General features: G+C 35.6%; 1 long non-coding RNA gene across 1 annotated transcript; it reads left to right on the top strand.

The window, feature by feature from the left end:
- Positions 1–801: 801 nt before the first annotated feature.
- On the top strand, positions 802–23,238 carry LOC125755709 (uncharacterized). The gene is made up of 4 exons (XR_007412806.1): positions 802–1,007; positions 4,848–4,969; positions 16,460–16,543; positions 20,390–23,238. It is a non-coding gene; the product is annotated as an uncharacterized LOC125755709 (long non-coding RNA).
- The last annotated feature ends 2,445 nt before the right edge of the window (positions 23,239–25,683 follow it).

The following is a 25,683-nucleotide window of genomic DNA, read 5'->3' on the forward strand; positions in this document are numbered from 1 at the left end:
GTCAAACGGCCATACCTAACCATAAAGGGGTGGAAAAATCAGATCCGACCATTTGCTCCAGAGAAAAGCCAAAACCATTTGATGAACAGAACTAATGTCAACCATAGTCAGAATCACAAGATAAACAACAACTGACACCAGTAAGAATCCAATGGATTTAGCCCATTAAACTTACATTTTTCACATAACAGATTTGTTTTAAGTTGCATGGTAAAAAAACTTTACACTTTTTCTAGTGCCCCAAAACTGTTGTTCTTAAAAAAGGAACTTGAAAAATATTCTTTCATTTTTTCTAAAGAAAACAAAATAAAACGAAACAAGATCTTAAGCCAATTGGCCATTTTCAGGTATCAGACAGACATGACCCCGTAAGGGTAGAAAAATATGAGAAAAAAAGATTTCTATCAGGCTTAACCAGACTACTGCCATTAGTAAGATTTTTTAGAATTTTAATTTATTTGGTTTATTATCTAGATATATTTATTTATTTTACCAAAGTATTTTTGAATGCCTACTAAGAGCTGCGGGTTTTGCCAGGCAAATGCTGTCAACCCTTTGAACTCCTGTGATCAGTGTTAATATTTAAAAATTATGGGGTATCTGGATGTCTCAGTTGGTTAAGCATCTACCTTTGCCTTAGATCATGATCTCAGAGTCCCAGAATCAAGCCCCACATCAGGCTCCCTGCTCAGCCAAAGCCTACTTCCTCTTCTCCCTCTGCCCCTCCCCCCACTTGTGCTCTCTCTCTTGCTCACTCTCTATCTCTCAAATAAGCAAAATAAAAAAAAAAATCATGAGTAAATGAGGTGTAATCTAATCTGCTTGGAATCGTGCATAAACTTGCTTCTGGGTTATGTTAGCATAGATTCCACGCCTAGGGAAGAGGACAGAGCATAGCTCATTGAGGTTATCGCTGGCATCTGCCTTAGAAACTGAAAATTCAGGACCAATATTTATGAAAATGTATGTGCTCACAGAAGTTAAGGAGCCATGATTTCAACCTTGGGGTAAGTTCTATCTTTTCATAAAGTGTTGACAAATCCTCGTGCATTCCTTTCTTCCTGCCCATGCCACCCCTCACCACTTCTAATCTCTATTTCTATGCAGCATCCTTGTGGTCACACTTGACTGTCTCTCAAGAAAAGACTTCTGGTTTCAGAGCTAAGAAAGCTGTTTTCCAATCCCCAAAGACTTATCAAAAATCTGAGCTCTTCACTTATATCTAAGAAATAGATGTGCCATTTATTCACACACATCAGAGTAACCAACTGCTTAAGAGGTTCAAGTTTTTGGTAACAGGCACTGGCTATTTACAGATAGCGTGTTTTAGGTTCAACTAGATCGCTTCTGAAAATGTTTCATGGTCCGGTTTTAACACAGATCATTAATATAATAGTTAAATCCTGGCATTTGGAGGATAATTTTTCTTTAAAAAAAGATCATCTATTGAATTAAAAAAAGATATAATGGGGAATAATGTGTATCTAATTATTAATGTACTATAGAAATTAGCTTTTATATTGCAATTTATATTGCAATTACCTTCTTTGTGTTTTAAAGCAGAACAATACAGAAGAAGAACTTCTTTATTAATGCCTAATAGCATGGTAATTTAAAATATTCAAGTTTCTTTAATAAGGTAGTGTATGAAATGTTACTTAATTTGACAAGATTAATTATACAATTAATTTAAGACTGCTCTCAATTAAATTAGTAAAAATTCTTAAGCTTGCTGCTTTTGAAAAGAGCGCTGGAACTTAGCATGAAGTGAGATACCTATTAAACATGATATTAATTAGACAGAGATAGAATAATGCATGTTTTGTTAATAGAAAAGGCATTGTCAAAGAGTTGGTAAAGAGGTATTATTTCATTACTTTAATAATAATAATACTCCAGCCCTCTACACAATTTAGAAGGATCTCCAACAATACTGGAAAATACAGTGGTTTGGGCATACTGAGAAGCACTCAAGACAACAATGACACTAAAACTCCTATTTTGCCAGTCCTAACTTCATGTATTTGGGGATTTGTGCAGACAAAAGTATTGCCAAAAGGAACCGACTGCTGATGAAATACCTCCAAGGTGACATTATCTTGGTGAATTCACCGTAGTCCTGTGTCTAATCTTCAGCTTTTCAGGTCCAAAGACAAGCTTGCCAGAGTCCCATAGTTACTTAGATCCAAACTGACTGAGAAATATGAGTTAAATTCATAATTCACTGGGATATAATCACAAAATTCTCATTTATGTATTCACAGTGGAGAAGGCTACCCTTTGGGGGACCAGAAGGCCCAATTTCTGTATTTACAGTGAGCCCTTTCATGATATCAGAGTATCTGGAAAACCATTTTAGTGATGTAAAGGTTATTTGGCATACAGAGAACTATTGAGTATAAATCATCTTGGCTGCAAGAGAACCAAAACATTTTTCCTTTTCTGCCACAGAAACCACCTCTCCAGTAACCAGAATATTCTTATTCCTCAGATTTTCTATATTTCTCTCTGCATCCCCAAACCCTCTGCCCTCTCCATGTGGCTGGACTCTGTGCTAATTCTATGGCTGGAAGACAAAAGGATGAGGGTTAAGTTGCAGGTTTTAGAGTTTGGTTGGCCGTATAGTGCAAGTCAACTAGAAAGAGGACAAAGAAACAGAGGTGAAAATGCCATTGATCTGGATACAATTAAGTCTTGTCCTGAGCCAAGGATCTTTCTGAATATTTCATGTAATTTTGCCTGCTTTGCGTGGTTAAGTGTTGCATTTCTTAATCCAAGTGTCATACTTCTGGGGGAAAGAGAAGTGTCTAGCATATTAAACCCAAATGGTTCCCTAAATTGGGTTGGGACAAGGGGAAAAACAAGATCTCTACTAGTTTATATGGAGGGAGAAGGAACTTTTTTCCTCTGGGAGGATGCCAAACTGCATCAGGACTATGCCCAGGGAGCAGAAGTGAGACTGAATGCAGTTCTTCCTTCTCCCAAATTTCAGCTTTCCTTTGACCCTAGGTAGGGGAGCCATTGACTATTGCACAAAATGAAACATGATTCATGGAGATTCATTAGAGACATCAGGCTGAGGTAGATTACACATAACCATACTATGAAGGATTCTTCTAGGATCACTCATACAAATGAGAGTAAAATGTACGGTTAAAATAATAGGAAAATTTTTTTTTTAATTCCTATAAGAGTTTGAGTGAATCATGTGGTTGTTAGTCTTGGTTTAAAATGCAGAATGCCTCCAATTTATAAATAACAATAAAGAATTTTGGGTAAACACAACTATAGAGATAACTTTTCCTAAATTAATAATTTTCAGATGAAACAAGAAAAGTGCCATGCAAGGAAAGCTCACACAGTTAATGGTAGAGTTGGAGCTCAAATCTAGGTTGACCTTCAACCCAATGTATTTTATATTATACTTTGCCATTAGGTAACTCTTATAAAGTTGCATACAATATAAATAATTATAAATAGAAAATCTCCCAAGTTGTAAAACCACTGGAATATGTTCTATTAAAGATTATTAAAATATTCAAATAAGGCATGCTCAATGGGTGGCTGTCCCAAGGTGATAGTCTGTATGGAAACAATAGCTTGCATTTGTTGAGTGCTATGTGCCTGGCATCAGTCTAAAGACAGATCATGTTCCCATGGACCTTTCACTAAAAATTGGTGCTCTGCTTTGTCCAAAACAAATGATGGCTCTAAGTCATCTAAAATAAAATTAATATTCTTAATATATAGTAGAAAAATCATCATGTTAATATTTGCAATCCACACTAAACTTCTATCCATCCACTTTACAAGTATTTAAAACTGAACTGATTAAAATGCACTGCACTGGTATTAAAATTTCCATCTTACAGTGAGTTCTTTGTGACTCCACCAGAGTGGAATGCTTAAGTAGAAACAATATAGCCATCCTCAGTTAGAATTTAATAAGGAATAACAAAGGTCCTGTAAATGGAGTTGCTCTGCTATCATCTAGCTATCTATCTATCCAACCATCTATCCATCTATTGATAAATGTCTGTTGAAGTTAGTGTTTTACATCCATACACATACACACTCACACACACACACACTACTTCTGATCAAACCAGTCATGATCTCACGTCTCCAGTGGGTGGTCCTTTCTGAGAATAATGGGTTACCTACAGGGGCATTAAGTATTTAGCAGCAACCCACTAAGCTACTGCTGCCTAGGGATGTTTAATAGAGTTAAACAGGAAGTGCTGTGGTGTTATGTGAGTCCAGAATTTGTTTTCAGGAAACACAGCAAGAAGTTAGTCTTTCCACTGAAAGCCATGTAAAGAGTCTTCATGTTGCCATAGTTATAGAAGGACTCGGCTTACTCAGGACAATGCCACCTCCAAGGAAAGGAGGAATTGGGGTCTAATATCAGACTCACTGTATATCCTTCACAATTTAATGTGTAAATTTATAGTATGAATAATAGGGCTCTTATATTTATAATGGATGCCTCTTTACAAGCTTAGAAAATCCCCTAAATTTCAAACACTGCTGAAAAATGTTCTTTTAATTCATATAATACATAAGCAATGAGTATTTGTTCCAAGGTGATGATTACTAGCAAACAATAGCACATATTTGCTTACTGAGTGCCTGGCATCATTCATTCTAAGCATTTTTTTTGTATATTTCACTCAATTCCCACAGAAATCCTGTCTGATAGGAGTACAATTACCCCATCCCCTTTTTAAAAGAGGAAATTCAACAGAAGTTAAGTACCCAAGACCATACAGCTAGGAGATGGTGGATCCAGTTTCAAATACAGATAGCCTACTTCAATGTGAAGGACACGAATTTCTTTAATACAGGGAAAGAAGATGAGAATACATTTGGGAAAAAGAGCTACAGAGACCAAGGCATCCAGAGGCATACTCCCAAGTTCTGAAACAAGCTTCTTTCACCTTCAACTTCCTAGAAGGATCCTATAAGGGTAATGATCTTATTGGTCCTTTAAGAAGCTCCAGCTCAGCTGCTACTTCTTTTTTTATTATTTTTATTGGAGTTCAATTTACCAACATATAGCATATCACCCAGTGTTCATCCCGTCACCTCAGTGCCCGTCACCCAGTCACCCCAATCCCCCGCCCACCCCTTTCCCACTACCCCTTGTCAGAGTTAGGAGTCTCTCATGTTCTGTCATCCTCACTGATATTTTCACTCATTTTCTCTCCTTTCCCCTTTATTCCCTTTCACTATTATTTATATTCCCCAAATGAATGAGACCATTTAATGTTTGTCCTTCTCTGATTGACTTATTTCACTACTACTTCTAAGGCCATAAAACACTGTTGTCAACTGACCATTCTTTTGGAGATTCTGCTAACAGCTTGCCTGTTAACTAGGTTCAATTAGCTGGTAATGACTCCCGCATATTCTTGAGATTAACCAAAGCTTTATTTCACTTTTTTTGTTTTACTTAAAGTAGCTTTATTGATGTATAGTTAATGGCACATAGCTAAAGTGATGATTTAAAGTGATGATTTCATAAGTTTTGAGTATGCAGTCCATCCATGAAACCACCATGACAATCAAGATAATACTTTATCCCTTAATCTACAAAATTTTCTCCTCCTCCTCGGTAATACCTCCTTCCAACCTCTCCCCTACGCTGACCCTTTCTACACCTCTGCAGTCTTTTTTTTTTGTGATAGACTTTATTTTTTTAATAATAAATTTATTTTTTATTGGTGTTCAATTTGTCAACATACAGAATAACACCCAGTGCTCATCCCGTCAAGTGCCCCCCTCAGTGCCCATCACCCATTCACCCCCACCCTCGCCCTCCTCCCCTTCCACCACCCCTAGTTCGTTTCCCAGAGTTAGGAGTCTTCATGTTCTGTCTCCCTTTCTGATATTTCCTACCCATTTCTTCTCCCTTCCCTTCTATTCCCTTTCACTATTATTTATATTCCCCAAATGAATGAGACCATATAATGTTTGTCCTTCTCCGATTGACTTATTTCACTCAGCATCATACCCTCCAGTTCCATCCACGTTGAAGCAAATGGCGGGTATTTGTCATTTCTAATGGCTGAGTAATATTCCATTGTATACATGGACCACATCTTCTTTATCCATTCATCTTTCGATGGACACCGAGGATCCTTCCACAGTTTGGCTATTGTGGACATTCTTTAGGCTACCACTGCAGTCTTTAGGCTACCACTAATCTGTTTTCTGTTGCTATAGATCAAGTCGGACTTTCTAGAATTACACATGAATGGAATTCTACAATATGTAATCCTTTTTTTGTTGGCTTTCTTTCACTCAATACAATTATTTTGAGATTCCTTCATATTGTTGCATATGTTACTAGTTCATTCCATTCTGTTGCAGAACAGTATTCCACTGTAAGGATATACCACAATTTATCTTTTTCCCTGGCTTCTGGGTATTTGTTTTTTCCCAATGTTTTGGTTATTGCCAAAAAGCTGCTCTAAGCATTCACAGGTAAGTTTTGTATAGACATGTTTATTCTTCTTGAGTAAATATCAAAGAATACAATCATTGGATCATATGGTAGATATACACTAAATTTTAAAGAAACTGCCAAAAAAATTTAAAACATAAAAAATAAACTGCCAAATATTTTACAAAATGATTGTATTATTTTACATTAAAAATAATAACATCTTAGAGTTCTAGCTCCTCTACTTCCTGTCAATATTTGGACATTCACCCTTAATTTTACACAACCTAATAGGTGTTTAATGTTATCTCATTTGGCTTTAATTTTAATTTCCCAAATGACTAATGATGGTAATAATATTTTCATGTGCTTGTTTGACAAAAATTTCTTCTTTGGTTAAGTACACATCCTAAAATTTGTCCATTTTTAAAATTTAGATGTTTGGTTTCTTATTATTGAGTTTTTAAGAATTTTTTATATGTTCTGGATATAAGTTCCTTATAAGATATATGTTATTTTCTCCCTGCCTTTATGATATTGTTAGTCATACATCTCACAATTACATATGTTACAAACCTTCATATTATATATTATTTTTAATTAAGCAGTGAATTATCTTTTAAAGAGTTATTATCTATAAAAAATAAATATAAAAATATTGCTTAACCACGGAGTTACCATTTCCAGGGCTTGTTTTGTTTTGTAGATCCACATTTCTATCTGGTATTTTCTTTCTGTCCAAAAAACTTCTATTAACATTACTTGTAGTATGTTCTTATGCAGATGAATTCTGAAATTCATCTACCTGAAAAAAAATTGTTTCTCTTGGGTTTCGAATAGCATTTTAGCTGAATACAAAATTCTGGGTTAATGGTTCTTGCCCACAGTATTGTAAATATGTTCCCCATTGTCTGCCTGCTTGCATTGTTTCAGATGAGAAATCTGTTCTCATCCTTTTCTTTGTTCCTCTGCATATAGTGTGCCTCTTTTCTTTGGCTGCTTTTAAGATCTCTTTGTCACTGGTTTTGTGGAGTATGATTATAATGTGCCTTCTTGTTGTTTGTGTGTGTGTGTGTTTCATGTTCTTGGGATTCTCTGAATTTATAGGATCATACAGGTTTATAATTGTTACCAAATTTGAAAACTGTGTATTGATTATTTCTTCAACTAGTCAAATCTGACTTCATTTCTGAATCGCTTTCTCCTCTCTCCTTCAGACTCCAATTACATGTATATTAGTCTGCTTGAAGTTGTACCACTGATCACTTGATATTTATTTATTTTTTCTCTGCATATTTCATTTGCTGTATTTTCTACTACTATGTTTTCACATTTACTAATCTTTTTTTCTGCAAAGTCTAATTTGGCATTAATCCCATTCAGTGTATTTTAAATAAAATCATTGACATTTTTATCTTTAGAAGTTCAATCTGGATCTTTTTAATATTTTTTATGTCTTCCATTAAGTTTTTCATCTATGATAGAACACAGTTAAAATATCTTTTAGTCATTGATGGCTAATTTTAAGATCATTTTCATTTTTGTGTCAGTTTCAATTGCACTTTCTGTGACAGATTATATTTTCCTACTCCTTTGCATGACTGGTTACTTGATTAAGTGCCAGAAATTGTGACTTTTAGCTTTTTGGGTACTTGATATCTTTGCATTCTTACGGATATTCTCAAGCTTCACTCTGGGGTGCATTTAAGTTACTTGGAAACAGTTTGATCCTCTGGGTCTTGCTTTTTAAGATTAATAAGTAAAGCTAGATTAGTGTTTATTTTAAAGTTAATTATTCTCAAATATTGAGGCAAGATCCTTCAGCACACCATAATGCTGTGTGAGTTCTGATGTTCTGCAGCTAGCTGCGGGAACTGGCCTAGGTGTACATTAAACATTCCAATCCTTTGGATAGTTCTTTCCAAGATTTGCATGATGTTTCCCACATTCATGGGCTGATCAGTTCTCTATTGAATTCTTGGAGGAGGAACCCCTATAGCCAGGGTTCTCTCTTTGCAAAGATTTTTCTTCATACATATTCTTCACTAAACTCTCAAGCTATCTAGGTCTTCCTGTGTTCACAGCTCTCCTTCATAGATTCAAGAAGTCTGTTTCTGCCTAGTTTCCCTCTTCTAAGGCAGTAAACTTGGGCAATCATGTCTGTCAATGACTGATATTCAGCGTCTTGAAAGCATTGGTTTATATATTTTGTCCAGTTTTTTTTTTTAGTTGTTTTAGAAAGAAGGTAACTCTAGTCCTTTATTTTCTAATTTGGCCAGATTCCCTCTACTATGCAGTTTAGCCGATTACAAAATCTCAAAAAAGCAATCTCTGAAAATTTATAAAAAACTGAAATAAATGAGCATAATTCTACATCAAGTTAATGTCACAGAAAATAATACAAAGTCATTTAGAGCACACAACTCTGTAAATCTTTATTGGTATATATTTTAATGATTCATAGAGATACAAAAAAAATTTAGGCTTTATTTAGAAGTGTAATTGTTAAAATAATGGTAGTAATATTACTTTAATCAACATATATTCACATATGTAAAAAAGAAGTTAATGTGGTTAGGAATAAAATCTTCAGCATAGGAAAAAAAATCTAATTATGAAAAAGGTAAATGTTTGAAATATTTACTTACAGATGGAAATATTAATATAAGCTCATGATTTACTTTAACAACACTTATTTCTTAGGCCTGTCCATTGAGGAGCCTAGAAAACATTACAACACAGTAATAATGAACATACCAACAACTTGGATTTTATACTCTAAATGCCATTTCCTACGAAAAGAACCAGGGTTCTTTGGAGGAATGGCTGATCCCATCAGGTTTGGGCAGGTAAAATACAAGATGAGCCTGGAATGCTTTATGGGAACCCCCAAACAAAGAGGCTTTTCAGGACTAATGGTCATGGGAAAAAGAAATTTGAGGCCTACAGTTGCTGTGATAGGGGAGTTTGAACATCAATAAGAATAATGAATACGATTGCTTCAAACATAGTCACTACACAAAAACCTATGAGTTCATAAGAGAAAGAGAGCCAAAAAACATACACACAGCTTGACTGTAAACTAATGAGCCATAACTGGAGTACCAACTCTTTACTATGGAAACTAGCACTTAAAAGGAAAGAATTATGAATTTATCCTAACTTTTTTCTATATAAATTATATTTCTAAATAACTAAAAGAAGGTAAGATCTTCTCCATAGAAATCTTCTAACTCTTAATCCTATACCTGCTGAAGCCAGATAGTATAAATGCAAATTAGGATTATGTTACCCTTTATCAAGGGCATAAAAGTAAATGTGGGTTGAATAAAACTAAATGAGCTTTTTGCCTGATTATTCTCATATAAATGCCATACACCATTTGTCAAGAGGCAAATACAACTATGACAAATAGGCAAGGCATTTTAAAATCTATGAATCTGATTTCTCTTTTTATGTTGTAGTAACCATTTATGGATAATTATAAGAGCTATCTCTGTTTTATCAGCACATCAGTGGACAGGAAAGACAATGGTGTACTTCATCACATTAAAAAAAAAAAACTTATTTGGAGCTACTGAACAGATCTATACTTTTTTGCCATGAGTTTAAAGCAACTATGCTTCCAGCCAGGGATAGTGACTGAAAAACATAATTGTGGGTGCATTTGGCATAAGTAGGATAAAAATGAGAGAATAAAGAGTGAAAATATTTTTTTGAAAATAGTTCAACCATATTTTGAGAAATTGTAGTAACAAAGTCCTAAATGAAATAAAAATCAGACATGGAAAAAAATCAATGAGATAAAATTTTTAAAAGATTAGAAGGTAAAAAACAGCAAACACAAAACTTTCTCTAGAGACTTCCTTAGATGAGGCAATATACATTAGTGTTTTTGAGCAAAGGAATTTTAGGAAGCCAACTATGAACTAGCTTTGTGACTAATTTGGGCAAGTTGCTTAACTTTTCTGAGCATCATTTCTCTCTCATCAGTTATATATGGGCCATTAGTGTACCTATAGCATGGGCTTGTCAAGAAATGATTAAATGAGTTGACATATATAAGTGTTTAAAATAAAGACTGCACATATTAAGTTTGTAAAAATCTTAGCTGGGATTATTTCCTTGACTTAATGTTTTCTTAAATCTCCTCCCATATTTGTTCTCTAGCATATAACTGAATGCAAAATTTCATTCTTTGATGTTTTCATGTTAACCATTTGGAATTATGGAATTTCCTCAAAAAATGACTGCTGACACATGATAGGTATCACTGATGTTAACGACGACCTTAATAGAGAGAGCTTTGATAGTTCTGAATAAGACATTATTGAACAAAAATGATAGTTTGTAGATTGAGGAGGCAGACAAGCATGCTTGTCTAAATAAAAATAGATGGAAGATTACTGAGATAAGCATAATCTATCCTATCACAGTCCCTGATGACTTGCCACCAAGGAACTGTAAGGACTGGTGAAAGTCATCCTAAACCTAATGGCTTCCATTTTAAAGAATTGCTAGTAATATATCTTATGCCAAGAAGGAGACACTGTAAACTATACTTCTTTTTCTTTTAAATAAGAGAAAGAGAATTCAGAGAATTATTGGCTAATAATTTCTACACTGAAAAGACTGTATAATTAATCATCAAAAAATCAATTTGAAAACATCTACAGAAGACTAGGCCATTGGCATTTTTTATGAACAGTTCTAGACTGATATAAGCTCCATCTATGACAGAATGGCAGGGCCGCTGGATGGGGCAGAAATGATGGACATAATCCATCTTGATTTCAGCAAGGTGTAGATCCTGGCTCCTGTTACATACTTATTAATAATGTTGGCATGATATTCTCCATCAGTGTTCTCCTCTCTGTGCTCTGACACAGGTTTGCATTGGTCCTGTTTGCACCTCTAGATGGTTTATTCCCATGTTCATGAAGCCAGACATTGGGACCTAAGAATGTCTTACATTTAATCAAGCTGTGCCTTCTGCAAGGATGTCTTGCTTTACTTCACTTTCTCAGACAGTGGTATTTTACTTATATTTCTAAGATTCAACAGAAGATTCACTAAGTCTCCTTTTTTTTGAATCATCCACTATCTCCCATGTGGTCCTCCAACTTTGTTTAGATTCTTTACTCAATTAGAGACCCAAATGCTCTTAACTGTATCAACTGTTCAAAAATTATGCCATCTGTAGGGAGATAATTAATGTGTCAATTTTGGTTATTGGCTTTGTATTGGTGGATGAGTTCTGTATATATGGGGTAAAAGAAGATACCAAAATGTTTTAGATGGTATGGAAGCAAATTAACAAGAGATGAAAACATAGTGGCTCATTGAATTACATCAAATAGAGGCAGCACAGATTCATGAATCCTTATACTACCTTAGTAGCTTTGTGTCTTTAAATAACAAACTTTCTGTGCCACATTTTCCTTACCCATCCCCTATTTTTAATGGCATGCTTTTTCTCATTGTTTAATCCACACATCCCTTGAATAAAGACTATGTTAGTTTCACTCAATAAACATTGAATGAGTGAATGGATGGGTGCATAAAGGAACAAAAACTACAAGTATCAGTGTAAGCTGGGCCACTTCATTATAAAATATTTACACTGGTTGTTTTTGATAGTCCTACTACATTATGAAATAATGAAATCTTATACATAAAAGTTCAAAATCAACATCATTGTAAAATTATTTCAGTAAAAATTTTTTTGAATAAACTCATATGGCAGTTTGAGACTGCCCTAATAAGGTACACCAAGTTTTCTATGTCAACATAGAACAGAGACACACACATATTTCTGAGGGAATCTGGTTTGGACTTTTCTTTCCATTTATAACTAAAAGCAATTTTTACTGAGTAACCTGTTCTGGTTTGATTATCTTTAACTCTCGTCTTCCTGGTAGACAAGAGGTACTGCTTAATAAGTGTGAACCAAGGTGCACTCCTATAGGTTTGAATTAAAGAAGCCTAAGGTGGATAAAAGAATTTTTGTGTCTTCCATGTTCTGTCTCCCTTTCTGATATTTCCCACTTATTTTTCCTCCTTTCCCCTTTATCCTCTTTCACTATTATTTATATTCCCCAAATGAATGAGACCGTATAACGTTTGTCCTTCTCCAATGGAAGACTCCTAACTCTGGGAAAGGAATAGGGGTGGTGGAAGGGGAGGTGGGTGGGGGGTGGGGGTGACTGGGTGGCGGGCACTGAGGTGGGCACTTGACGGGATGAGCACTGGGTGTTATTCTGTATGTTGGCAAATTGAACACCAATAAAAAATAAATTTATTATTAAAAAATAAAAAATAAAAAAAGTTAAAAAAAAGAATTTTCGTGGATCGTATGGTTATAACCTTAAAAAGGGGGCTCTGACTCCGCACATACCACTATCTTACTCTGATGGGAAGGACCAACTCTGCATAAAAATAACTTTTTCTTAGTGTAGTAGAATATGGCTCCATTGAGTTAGCATTAGGACCTTTACCCACAAGAGGGGGAACATATTGATATGGAAGATGTTAGAAAGATTTAGAGAGCATGATTAGAGGTTTCTTCTCTCTGGTTTGGTTCCTCCTTACACTTTATCTCACATATTTTATTTAGGTGTGCTACTTTTCCATGATTTGCATGGTAATGAAAATAGATATTAGCAAATACATTTTTAGGAAGACTCAAGTATTTATAGTATTCAAGTACTTCTAGAGTAATAGCTGCAGAGAGTACTAGAAGTATCATAAAAAAGTGAGTCCTCAAGATTGTCAAGCAAATGTTTTAAGAATCAAAACAAGGACAGATTGGAATCAGTATCTGGAAATGTAAGGGTATTTTTCTTAATCTAATGGAAAACTCATATTCAGCATTCTTTCAGGTGTGGAGGAGGGAATCTAGGTATTCCTAGGGAAGTCACCCTGATTAGCATGAACACCACATTCACTTAAGGGTGAAGAGGACTAAAAGTTAAAGAAACAGTAGTTGGGGGCCTGTGGGTTACCTAGACAGATCAGAAGGGGTGAGGTCCTAGCCTGAAGCAGAGGCAACAGCAGGAAACAAGGTTGAGACATAGTGGATTTGAGTGGAATTGCTAAACCATGGTCAAGAAGGTCAGAGAAAGAAGTGAGAAGATCCTGAGATGTACTTCAAGGACTAGAGGGTGAAAGGGGCAACCTTCTAGCAGAAGGCTATCCTAAAGATCTTAAGGATTTATGTGCCCACCTCTCCCACCTTTGAATTTACAGGGCTTTCTAACATTATCATCCATATTCATAATCTAATATGTAAGATTATTATCTTATACAGTAATCAGAATGCCAAATGCACAAATGTACCCTTTGGTAAACTTTTATTGGCCAGCTTAGAATTCTGCAACAATCTTCACACTAAACCAGATCAGGTCTCCTGCTGTTTTTTTTTTTTTTTTTTAAAGATTTTATTTATTTATTCATGATAGTCACAGAGAGAGAGAGAGGCAGAGACACAAGCAGAGGGAGAAGCAGGCTCCATGCACCGGGAGCCCGACGTGGGATTCGATCCCGGGTCTCCAGGATCGCGCCCTGGGCCAAAGGCAGGCGCCAAACCGCTGCGCCACCCAGGGATCCCCTCTCCTGCTGTTTAACACAGGTGATGCACACACAAGGTTTGAAGTCCCATAGATGAGATGTGGGAGAACTTCAGACTAACCCCACTGTGTTCTTTTAGCCCCCTCCATAGGCCCCCATGAAGCCAAGGAGACTCACTAGGAAGCAAGTGGAAAATAATACAGCGAGTTTTCAAAACTTGTAATAACTTTTAAAGCAGGTACCTAAGGGTAGAAAGCAGAGTACAATAGTTACATGGGAAAGGCTCCTCTACAGACTAGCTATGTGATCTTAGAAAGATACTTGATCTCTCAATGCCCTGGGACAACAAATGCACAATAGGGATAGGCCAGTACTTCTCTCACAGAGTGGCTGTGAGGATTGAATGAGATAAACCTGTCAAGTGCTTAACACAGTGCTTCTCACTTAGTACAATTTCAATAAACATTACTGTTAGTAAGAGTTGAGAATCATTTGAAGGTTGAGTATGTTATATATTTATGTATTTTATTATATCACATATAATAATATATATTTACGTATGTACATAAAATAAAGCAATTTACCAACCTGTAGTGTTTTCAAAATAGCATATAATACAATAGAGGAAGAAAGAGGGAAGAAATAAATGTTTTCCATGAGAAATTCTAACACACCTTCAAAAAAGAGAAATTGAAGACTATGGCTTTTGGTCAATCTGAAATTAAAAGCCCTGAGGTCTAAGAAAATTTTAAAAAGTACATACCTTTCTGAATAAATGAACTAACACTTTCCTAACTTTCAAGGGATTTTTGTGAGACATGTTGAAGTGAAGAGAAAAAAAAATTTCAAAGTAACCTAGCTAGTGAAGATTTCATAAGTTCTTCAAATACTGTAAAAGAAAAATGATGTATCTTTAAAACTTTCCATCTAGATGAAAAACTATTTTTTCAGAAAAAAGAATAAACAAACCATTTTTACATTAGTCAATTAAAAATGGAAAAAATAGTTGAAATGTCTAGCCCTTCTCTTTGAAGTATTTTATTTTTGCAGCATAGAATTGGACTGCTGGAACAGATTTCCTCTGCTGTGTCAGGAGGGTCTTACTGCAGAAGATTATTGCAAAAAAATTTTCCTCTTTTGAAAGCACTTACTTTTCTTCCATTGATGCTTATAATGGCCTATTATTTAGTTATGGATTAAATAAAAGATTTAAAGGAATGAAAGAAGTTGAATGTGGGTATGTTAAAAAGTTTTTATTTATTCATTTATTTTTTAACTTTCTTTTTGCAATAATTATAGATTCACATGAAGTTGCCAAGATAATAGAAGGAAGTCTCTCCTACTCTCTCCTGGTGGTTATATCTGATATAACTATAATACAAAAGCAAAAACAAGAGTTTAATTTTAATGAAAGTTTTTTAGATGAAATAGCTGTTCTGTGCGGATGTGCACATGTGTGTGTGTGCCCATGTGCATAAGTGGGAGGTATCCTGAAATTTCTCTAAGAGTTTCAGCCTGGAGGCAACTTCAATCAATAGCAGCCTACTCACTGGAAGGGCAGAAGGCTGGGAAGCCTCTAATAGTGACAGCAGTCTTGTTTGAAAATCAGGTCAAGCCCAGCAGGCTTGAGACAAATGGAAGAATAATCTGGAGTTGCAACCAAGACCCCTGTGTCAAAGCCTCTACTATCAATGACCAAACAAAACAACCTGACAGATTGGAAGAAGATTTATGTGATACATAGATCTGTATCCATTATCCCTTTTCATTCTCCCAGAGAAAAGGCGTAATACTAAGCACGATAGATCTTTAAGAGGTTTGTGTCCTTAAATTCCATCAGAAAATACAGTACAAAAGTAGTGCTTCTTAGTCAGCTTGTATTATGTCTGTATTATCTTTAATATGAGTTCTTATCTTTAATATGGGTTCTCTGTGAATTGGAAATATTTTTTAGGTCATGCTCTTGAAAGTATAACGTATTAATAAAAGTAATCCGGAGCCACAGTTGACTGGAGGCAATGGGATGACATGTAGTGCAGATAGTACACTTCCTGACACTTCTCCCTCCAGAGGCTTTGCCAGGCATCACTAATCAAGTATGGCATCATGTCCCATTGGACCAAGATACCATTTTTCACATGGGGTATCAAGCAGCCAATACCAGCTGATTATACTTGGTATAAGAAATGGAGCCTAATCTGGGGTGACCGGTGATAGGGGAAAGCTTCCATAAGAAGTCAGGTTTAAAAGCAATTTGACAGAATTGAAGGAAGAAGATTAGACAAAGAGAAGAATCAAATACTTCATGGCCAGATTACTTTTACTAGTAGTCTTTAAATGTTTGTTTATAGCTATATCACTGGGACCTAACAGTATGTTTCATACAGCTGGTACTCAATGCATTTTTTTTTCTCAATTAATGAATGTTTTTTCTTATTTTAGCTATCAAAGAATGATAACAGAGAGGGACACCACCTAGCTCTTCAAAGCAGATCTCCATAGGGGAGGAATCCATTAAGGGATAAGGTGTGGTCTGGTTTGGTTCTTAGTTCTTTATGTCCAGAAACATAATTCTATAGTGTCCTGTTCCTAGAACTGTTCTTCTTCCAGTCACAACACTTTGGAGCCTTTTGATACTAGGTTTTCCTTTACAATAAATCATATTTGGATTATTTAATGTTGCATATCTCTGCCTACACTGAAACTGTACCACTAATGTCTTAATTGCTACATTAGCTTCTTAAATTTTCAATGGATTTTATTTCCTCTGCTTAAAATTATTCTATGTTCTATTAATAAATGAACACTATATAACAAACTTGTTTTCTTTTACTATTACAAAAACTTTTAGGTATTGTAGGAAATTTGGAGTAATTATGGAAAAAAAAGGCAATATAAAAATCATTCTTAATTCCATCAACCAGAACTGACCAGTGTTAGCATGGTGATTTGTATTTTAATAGCATTTCTTATTTGATGATATATTGTTTTCCTTTCACAAAAATTTTCTCATGTTATGCATATTCCTTTGCAATATGCTTTACCCTACCTAACATATATTAAATATTTTTTCTGTAATGTTTTGTTTGCTAACATATTGACTGAATGTTGTCTTACCTCATAGATAGTGAATAACTTATTAACCATTTCCTTACTGATAGACATTTCCATTTTATGCAATGAAATACTGCTGTCATAGTATAACAATGAGAAAATTATCCAATGAGTTCCTTGGAATAATTTTTAAAAGATTATTTCATAATTTAAAGAGATGAAAAAATTTAAGTTTTTCAATATATACTGCCATAATGCCTGACACAGAGATCATATTGATGAAACTCCCACAAACAAAATGTAAAGAATTACCACTTTAATAGGTAAATCAAACAGATTAGATACAACTGAAGGAAGAACTGGTGAACTAAGAAATAAATCTGAGATAATTTATCCAGAATATAGAATACAAGTGAAAATCTAGAAAATACTGAAGAGACATTAAGATGTGGAAGATGTAATTAAAAGTTCACAATCTGGGACTCCTGGGTGGCTCAGCAGTTGAGCATCTGCCTTTGCCCCAGGGTGTGATCCTGGAGTCCCAGGATGGAGTCCCAGATCGGGATCCCTGCATGGAGCCTGCTGCTCCCTCTGCCTGTGTCTCTGCCTCTCTGAAATAAAAATAGAAATAAAAATCTAAAAAAAAAAAAAAAAAGTTCACAATCTAACAAGAATTTAAAAGGAGACAATAAGAACAATTTGGGAAGAAGAATATTCAAAGATGCAGTACTGAAAGGAGTTCCAGAATTAATGAAAGATATGAATCATCAGATTTAAAAAATCAAAATGAATTCCTCAACAGAGTAAATAAAAATAAATCTCAAAACAGTGAAAGAGAAAATCTTAAAACAACCAGAGATAAGGCAATTCACTTCCAGTGGAAGAGAAACTAGAATATCAGTAGACTTATCAACAAAAACATCAGAGATAAAAAATAATAAAATTATAGAGTCAAAACTTTGAAGGAAACTGGATTTTATACTTAGCAAAACTATTATTCAAATGTAAGTTTAGAATTTTTAAAAAGTGACAGATTTTACTGCCTAAAATTCTTCACCAAAAGTAATGAGGAATAAAACAGTAGTAGTCCAGAAAAAATACTGAATTTAGAAAATTGGTATGCATGTAGGTAAATATAAACAAATACCGAGCAATGAGCACAATAATAATGATAATGATAATGATTATCTTTAGGAGTTGAAAAACAGGATGGAAATAAAATACCAGATGATAACATTTTAAAATGGAAAGAGTGTGTGGAATTAAAGCGTTTTAAAGTATTTTTATTGTTCAGAAGAATAGTAGACACAGTGCTTAAATTAAACCTTGTTAATTTAAGTTGACAGGTTAAAGATTTCAATGTAAATGAAATTTCAGTAAATGAAATAGAAGACAACTTAGAAAAGAGATAGTTTAAGAATATGAATAAAACAAGAGGAACCTCATAAAGTTAAATAGATGCATATTTTAGGCCTAAGCAATTCTACCCTAGAATACTTAGATGTAAATAAGAATGAATGAAAAAAAATAAACATGAATGAATGAATGAATGAGCAAGCCAATACAAGATTTTAATTACAACATTGTTACAGTGACACTGAAAATTGAGTAAATAGGCTTTGGCCTATTCATGAGATGAAATACTATACATAATTAACATTAACTATATCTACATGTGTCAAGATAGCTAAATATCCAGAATATTGAGTATAAAAGTAAGTTGCTAAAAAACGTAGAGTATGACACTATTTTTGTAAGCTTTTAAACAGAATAGTACTCTCTTCTACACTTGGTGTACAAAAAGTAAAGAACAAACTATGAAGGAAATGTACTTTCCAGCTTCAGAATACTAGTTCCCTCTGAGAATGGAGTAAAAGAATTGGATGGAACTTTGGCTATATAAAACACTTTATTTCTTTAAGAAATACAAGTTTGAAGGAAATATAGTGATATCTGTGTAATCTGACTTGGTTGATGCTGGACGTCGTCATATTTTATTTTCCGCACTTTGCAGTCTACTTGAATCAATTCAGACTTAAAAATAACACTTAAAAGAAAATATTTTACATATCCAAATTACATTAATGAGATAAATGTTTTTAAACAGGTTGCTTCAAACAGTTTGCTACTCAAGCATTACTTAGCCAAAACTTGAATATCTAAAGCAAAAGACATCCTTTTTAAAGTAGTTTGGCTAAAGACTAAACACTCCTTCCTGTGATATTCCAATTGTTCAGAAACAATTTTAGAATCCATCTTTTGTAATTTCCTAAAGCTGTTTGTTGTTTTGAGTTACCATGAAAATAATATTATTTTGTATTCAAATCTTGTGTATTACTTCATGGGCACTCAACCTTCCAGTCACTATTTCTGTGATGTGAATTGTGGTCAGGCAGCATATACATATAGAACACTTGGTACTCAATGCCAGGCATAACACAGTTCCTGCCCTCATGGGGCTTTTTGTCTAGGAGTCTCCCAATAAATCCAGACTCTTCTGCACATGAAATAAATCTACCCTAGAAAGGGAACTACAAGCTATAGAAGGGGAGTGAGGGAGGAATAGCCTTTTCATGTAAGAGAAAGGAGCAAGAACAACAACAACAACAACAAATGGTGTAAAACATGAAACAGTCCAAAAGTCAAAGAAAAATTGGAAAGAAACTTAAGGTATATGAAGATAAGAAAAGTAGCATGAGGGATGCCTGCATGGCTCGGCAGTTTAGCATCTGCCTTCGGCCCATGGCTTGATCCTTGGGGTCCCTGGATCAAGTTCCACATCGGGCTCCTCACAGGAAGCCTGCTTCTCCTTCTGCCTGTATCTCTGCCTCTCTCTGTGTCTCTCATGAATAAATAAATAAAATTAAAAAAAAAAAAAGAAAAGTAGCATGAAATGAAAATAAGACACAACTAAACAAAAACTGTGATATGAAAGGCTTAGGATTCAGAAAGAGACCTGGAGAGAGACAGAGACATACAGAGACATTGTCCTGCAGAGAGATACTAAGTGAATTAGGAACTAGCGTTCCATGCAGAAGGAAACAAAATGTCAAGTGCTTTTAAAGGCCATCTCGAAGAAGAGAAGCCGCGAGACTGAGAAAGACCAAAAAGAAAGATGATCTGCCATGATAGCTTTCGAATTCCACCTCGATGAAATGGCAGATATATAACCCAGCAATTGTAAATGCCATTTACTTTGTACTACACCCAGCCTTCTAATTCCAATTAAGTATGCTGAATTCTTTGACATATGCAGGGCTCGAAAGGACGAATTTCCAACACTCTCTTAAGAGAATTCATTAGAACTTTATCTTTCAGATCTGGCTGCAAGAAACCTTGAATGCCTAGCACTTGATTGAGTGTCCTTCATAAGGAAGACGACCATTTTTAACTCGGTGTCTGGGAGTCTGTTCCAAAACAAGATGGAAATCGCCGCCTGAAAGCTTCAGTTAAAACAGTATAATGAATGTTACAGCAGATTTCAAATATTGTAATTTGTCACATGTTTATCCCCCAAAGAAATCTGCAATAAAATCTCAGGGTGTGCAAGATAAATGTGCTGAGTGCACAGAGCAGTGATTAAGAGTGTGGGCTTCCAACTCAAACAGAGCTGGCTTAAATCCTGCTTCAGCAGTTTAGCAGGAGGCAGCCCTGAGCTCACTTTTGCCCTCTGAGCCTCAGTGTCCCCCATCTGGTAAACATGGCAAACGATGGCTACTTGTGTAGATGAATTTTGAGGAAGTAGGCAGGGTAGGTAAAAGTTTGGTACTATCCAGCTAGTTTCAGCGCCCATTCACTACTTGCAGGGGTCTCACCAACAGCAATGACAAGTGGTATAGTAGTGTAATGGATGTGCTAATGCTCACCATTACCTTTACCCTATATACTTAACTTTGCTGTGACAGCCCAGCTCCATGCAGATCACTTCCACAGGGAAGGTTTCCCTGAACTTCAGCGTACATCTGGTCCCTCTGCCACAAGCTCACATTTAAGTGTTATTTTATATTTGTATTTGGCTCATGCTAGCTCCTCACTGTGGCTAAAAGTCCTTGCACTTAGCACCTAGAGCTGAAGCTGACAAAATTGTCATCTGGTAAGAGCCTCTTTCAGGAAAACACTGAATCATAGATTACTGAGTGATAAATGAACAATAATTATTAACAATGATTTAAACTTACAATTGGCTCCGAAAAACCTTGTGCATCTGTTTCTGCCGCAGGGACATGCCTGGCAGTGGAAACAAGGACACACTCTCCTTAGTATTTGAATTCAGTTGTTAGCTAAGTCATTCATTCTGCTCCGTAGGATGAATGTCTCTGATTTCACCCAGTTTGCGTTCATCCCACAGAAAGCAGTCTTATTTCCTTAATAAAAAGAGAATTGTTGAGAAAGTGAACTGGAACATGTAGCAAATATACAGTTCTAGAAAGACAGAAAGAGAAGCACAACTTCTCATTCACCCAGATGCCAGCCATCTGCACACCTATAAGTTGAACCTTATTTTTTATGTCACAATTGTATTCCTTAAAATAAGATGGCAAATTGTTGTTACTACAGCAACTGAGAAAGAACTGGATATGAGATATACCATGAAGACCACAACGTCTGATGGTGACCACAGATTACACTGGGAGCAAATAGAAGCAATGAATCATCTAAGCAGAATGGGTACCTTCCCTGCCTCGCCTCCCATCCTCCACATTCTAGTTCCCTAACTAATATAATGGAGTGAAAATATGAATGCTAAATACTCTACATTCATAAAAAGAAATTGTGCAATATTAAAAGTGCTGAGAGCCAACTCCATATGGCAGAGGGATTCAACCCTGGTCATAGTGAGAATTAGCCTGGAGTGCTTCTGAAAACCATCCTATACCTGAGGTTCACCCCCAGAGTTTCTGACTCGAGTGATTCTATGGGCAGTGAGCATTTAGAACCATGATAAACCATTAATTAGTATCAATGGACTTACTTCTGAAAAAATAGATAATTTTCTCAGTAGATAGAAAAAGAGATTTTCCTGTTTTAATATGTGAATGTTCTAGGCAACAAGAGGGGAAAACGTTATGTATTCACCAGAACAAAGAAGACAAATTTCACCTTTTTGTGTGTTCTTTGGGTAAACAAATGTATGGTGGTGGACAAGAGCATTGGCGTTGTCATAATGGAACCACCTACAGAGGTTTCTCCAAGCACAGATTTATAGCATTGTCTTCTCTTCAAGTCTTATAGCAAACTTCCTGGCAGTCCCAGTGTATGTATGACTGTGAACCTCAGCCCCATCACTAGCTCTAGATCCTGCTGTGCCCCAGCAGCCGACTATGGTCTTGTGCAGATCTTCCCTAGGATTCTGAAGTCCTGGTATAAATAAGAGAAACCACGTGGTTGCTCCCAACTGAAGAGACAGCTGGTGTCCATCCATTCGTTCTCACATTCAGCTCACTCTCCATCTCACTGGGACTCTGCAGTGGCTATAGGTGTGTCCTCCTGTTCCCCATGGACTCTTGACTGGCCAACGAGGGTGGCTGAAGGGCCCCTGACATTTCAGAAGTGGGGGGTCTAAGCACAGGAAACTTTGGTGTATAGGAATTCATATTTTCACCAATATTTCCTGGGCTTCAGGGCAATATCTATTTTGTACCCCCAAGATACCTTACTAATTTCTTAAATGGATTATGAGGCAAACTAATGATTCAGAAATTAAAGTTTGCATTTTTCACCAAGTAGAGTTTGAGAACTCCCATGGTGTGTTAAGTTTATCTGCTAGAGAAGCTAAAGCCTGTTCTTCCCATGCTCATTGCAGACCTCCTAAGATCCTATTTCCTAAATTTTATCAGGCTCTTCTATCTCTCCTAATGGGTGTGTGGTGTCTTTCCTGTATTCAAAACAAGTATCCACTGATTGGCCATTTGCCTTTGAAGATGAGGTCATTTACTTCATCATAAGTAATACCACTCATGTCTTTCTAATTCCTTTTTGAGGGTTCACAGAGCTGAGGTGAAGGAGTGCAAGCAGATCTTTAACAAATGTCCCACAAATTCTCCTTATGTAATCAACTAGAGAAATACGATGCCTCTGTTAGGGTTTTAATCTATCAACATGTTACAGTTTATTTGATGAAAGACTGTTCCATGCTGGATTACCAATAAAATATGAATTATACATAATCATCTCATCAGAGTTAACTTCTTTATGTTTTAAAAATACGAATCCTACCTTAAGGAAAGCTTCTATTTTCAAAGAGGAGTCTTTTCTGATTACTCTTGAAACTACAGTTATTCTCAAATGCCCTAGGGAAAGCAAACAGCTGTTGAATCCTACGCAGAACTATGGGTTCAAAATCAGTACTTAGACTTTTCATTTTAGCCCAGCAGGGCCACCCAAGTGACATTTCCGGGGAATAGAATCAACATCCAGTAAATTAGCAAACTTACACCACAAATGGAAATATTCAATTGAATATTTATAAGAAATAAAAAATTGAAGGTATATTGAAAAGAGAATAGCTTTCATTGTTGAAATGCCTAATGCTTCAAGCTAATAGTTTAAACTAAAAATCAGGATGTTGTTGGGAGGGGAGAGTAATTAACATTTTATGAGTAACCGTGCAATAGTGTTGGTTATTATTAAAGGAAAAAGAAAAGGAAATACTTCCCAAGCATGCTTTGTTCATTTTGATTTCCAGTGACAGAGCTTTTTGTGCTGTTTGGTAATGTTACGGTAAGAATGCTGAATTAGGAGTCAGGAAACCTGAGTTTGGCCAGAGGCCTCTTGGCCTTAATTTTCTTCTGTGTGAAATGAGAAGGAGGGACTGGGCCAGATGTTTCTCATGTATTCACATGCCAAGTCTCTTCTTCAGAGATTCTGATTCAGTAGGTCTGGGAGATCCACCTTGAACATTCTGGGATTGGACCTCACAAGATCAGCGTTCAGCTCAGGTAAAAGTGATATGTGTGGGTCAAACATTCAAGAGCTCAGAATGCTTACAAGAAAGAAGGTACAAGAAAGGAAAGGAGAGAGAGCTGCTGGAAATCATGAGAACTGAGATGTCCTGTTCAGGGGCAATATGGAACAACACTGAGCCCAAGTCACATAAAATACAGGTGTCTACATCATGCATTTCTGAAGGAGAGATAGGTCATAATTTGTAGGTTTCTGACATGACTCAGGGGTGCCTACAGGCAGGTGGGGCTCTGACTTCCCTTTTTAACCGGGGCATTTCTGCTCAAATTTAAATGTCACAGTTCACTAGAAAAAACATATTTGAGAACATATTTTAATTACATACTCTGTGTTAGAACCTGGGGAATCTGTATTTGCTCCAACTTTCTGTATCTGTTCATGCCACTGCCATCCTTCCTGTTGCCCAGTTTCCAAAGCCCATGTCTGGTCATGACCTAGCTTGTCAATTCCTTTATAGTTCATTTCTCACTTATCCCTTTCGTTCATCTTCCATAACCGCTTCCTGATCACTGGCATCTAAATTACTGCGATGGCCTTTTCTCTGGGCTCTTGGCCTCTAGTTTCTTTCTTCTTCAATCCGCTCTGCATCGCTGGCCAAATGAACCCTTCTGCTCCACAGTTCTTATCCTGTTGTTTGCCTTTCCAAAATCATACTTTTGATTAATTATTTCTATGTAATGGCATCAAAATAGAGTTAAAAGGCTCTCTATGATTTGAACTCACCATAGCATTACAAATGATCTTGTTCTTTTGTCTGTTTCTATCTTATGATTGAGCCAAACTAGAATTGTTTCCATATCATATACCTGGGCCCACGATTTTATCTAATTTGGCATACGCTTTTACATATGCTATTGTATCTCTGGCCATGTTTGTTTATTGAAAGACAGTAGGAGAGATCAAAGTACACATCTTATTTTCCTAACACAATTATTTCAATTTTTATATAGCCCTTTCTCTTTTCCTTTTACATATGCATACGTATTTTCATAAATAGAGTCAATTTTACATATATTTTTGCATTCTAGTTATAATCCTTTTCCACTTGGCCACATAATCTTCATAGCTCTCATTTTAAAAGTTGCATAATTTTCCATTCAGCAGATGTGCCATAATTCAGTTAACCATTCTTCTATCTATAGTTAGACATTTGGTTGTTCCTAATTTTTAGCTATTATAAATAATGTTGCAATTTTTAGCTATTATAAATAATGGTGCAATTAATAACTCCATGTATAACATTCTCCCTGGGGTTTATTACCTTTGGATAACTTTCCAGGAGTGAATTAGGCCAAAGATATAAAATTTTTATGGTTTTTGATGTACATTGACAAATTGTTTTCCAAAAAGGTTATACCAATTTATACTGCCACCAATAATATATGAGTACACTATTTTTACTACAAATTTGCTGGCTCAATAAAAATAACTATACCTTATTACTATATGAATTTTTGTATTTTCATTACTAGGAAATATAATTTTTTCATATTTTGTTTAATTATAGCATTTTCTTCTTACATAAAATGCTGAAGTTATTTACTGGCAACATTTGTGAATTTCAGAAGGTCACAGCCATGCCAGTCTTATTTTCCAGTCTCTACTAAATCTCAGCTCCAGTCCTGGTGCATAGAGATCAGTCAATATAT

Source organism: Canis lupus, chromosome 1, assembly GCF_003254725.2.
Source record: "Canis lupus dingo isolate Sandy chromosome 1, ASM325472v2, whole genome shotgun sequence".
Taxonomy (NCBI): Eukaryota; Metazoa; Chordata; class Mammalia; order Carnivora; family Canidae; genus Canis; species Canis lupus.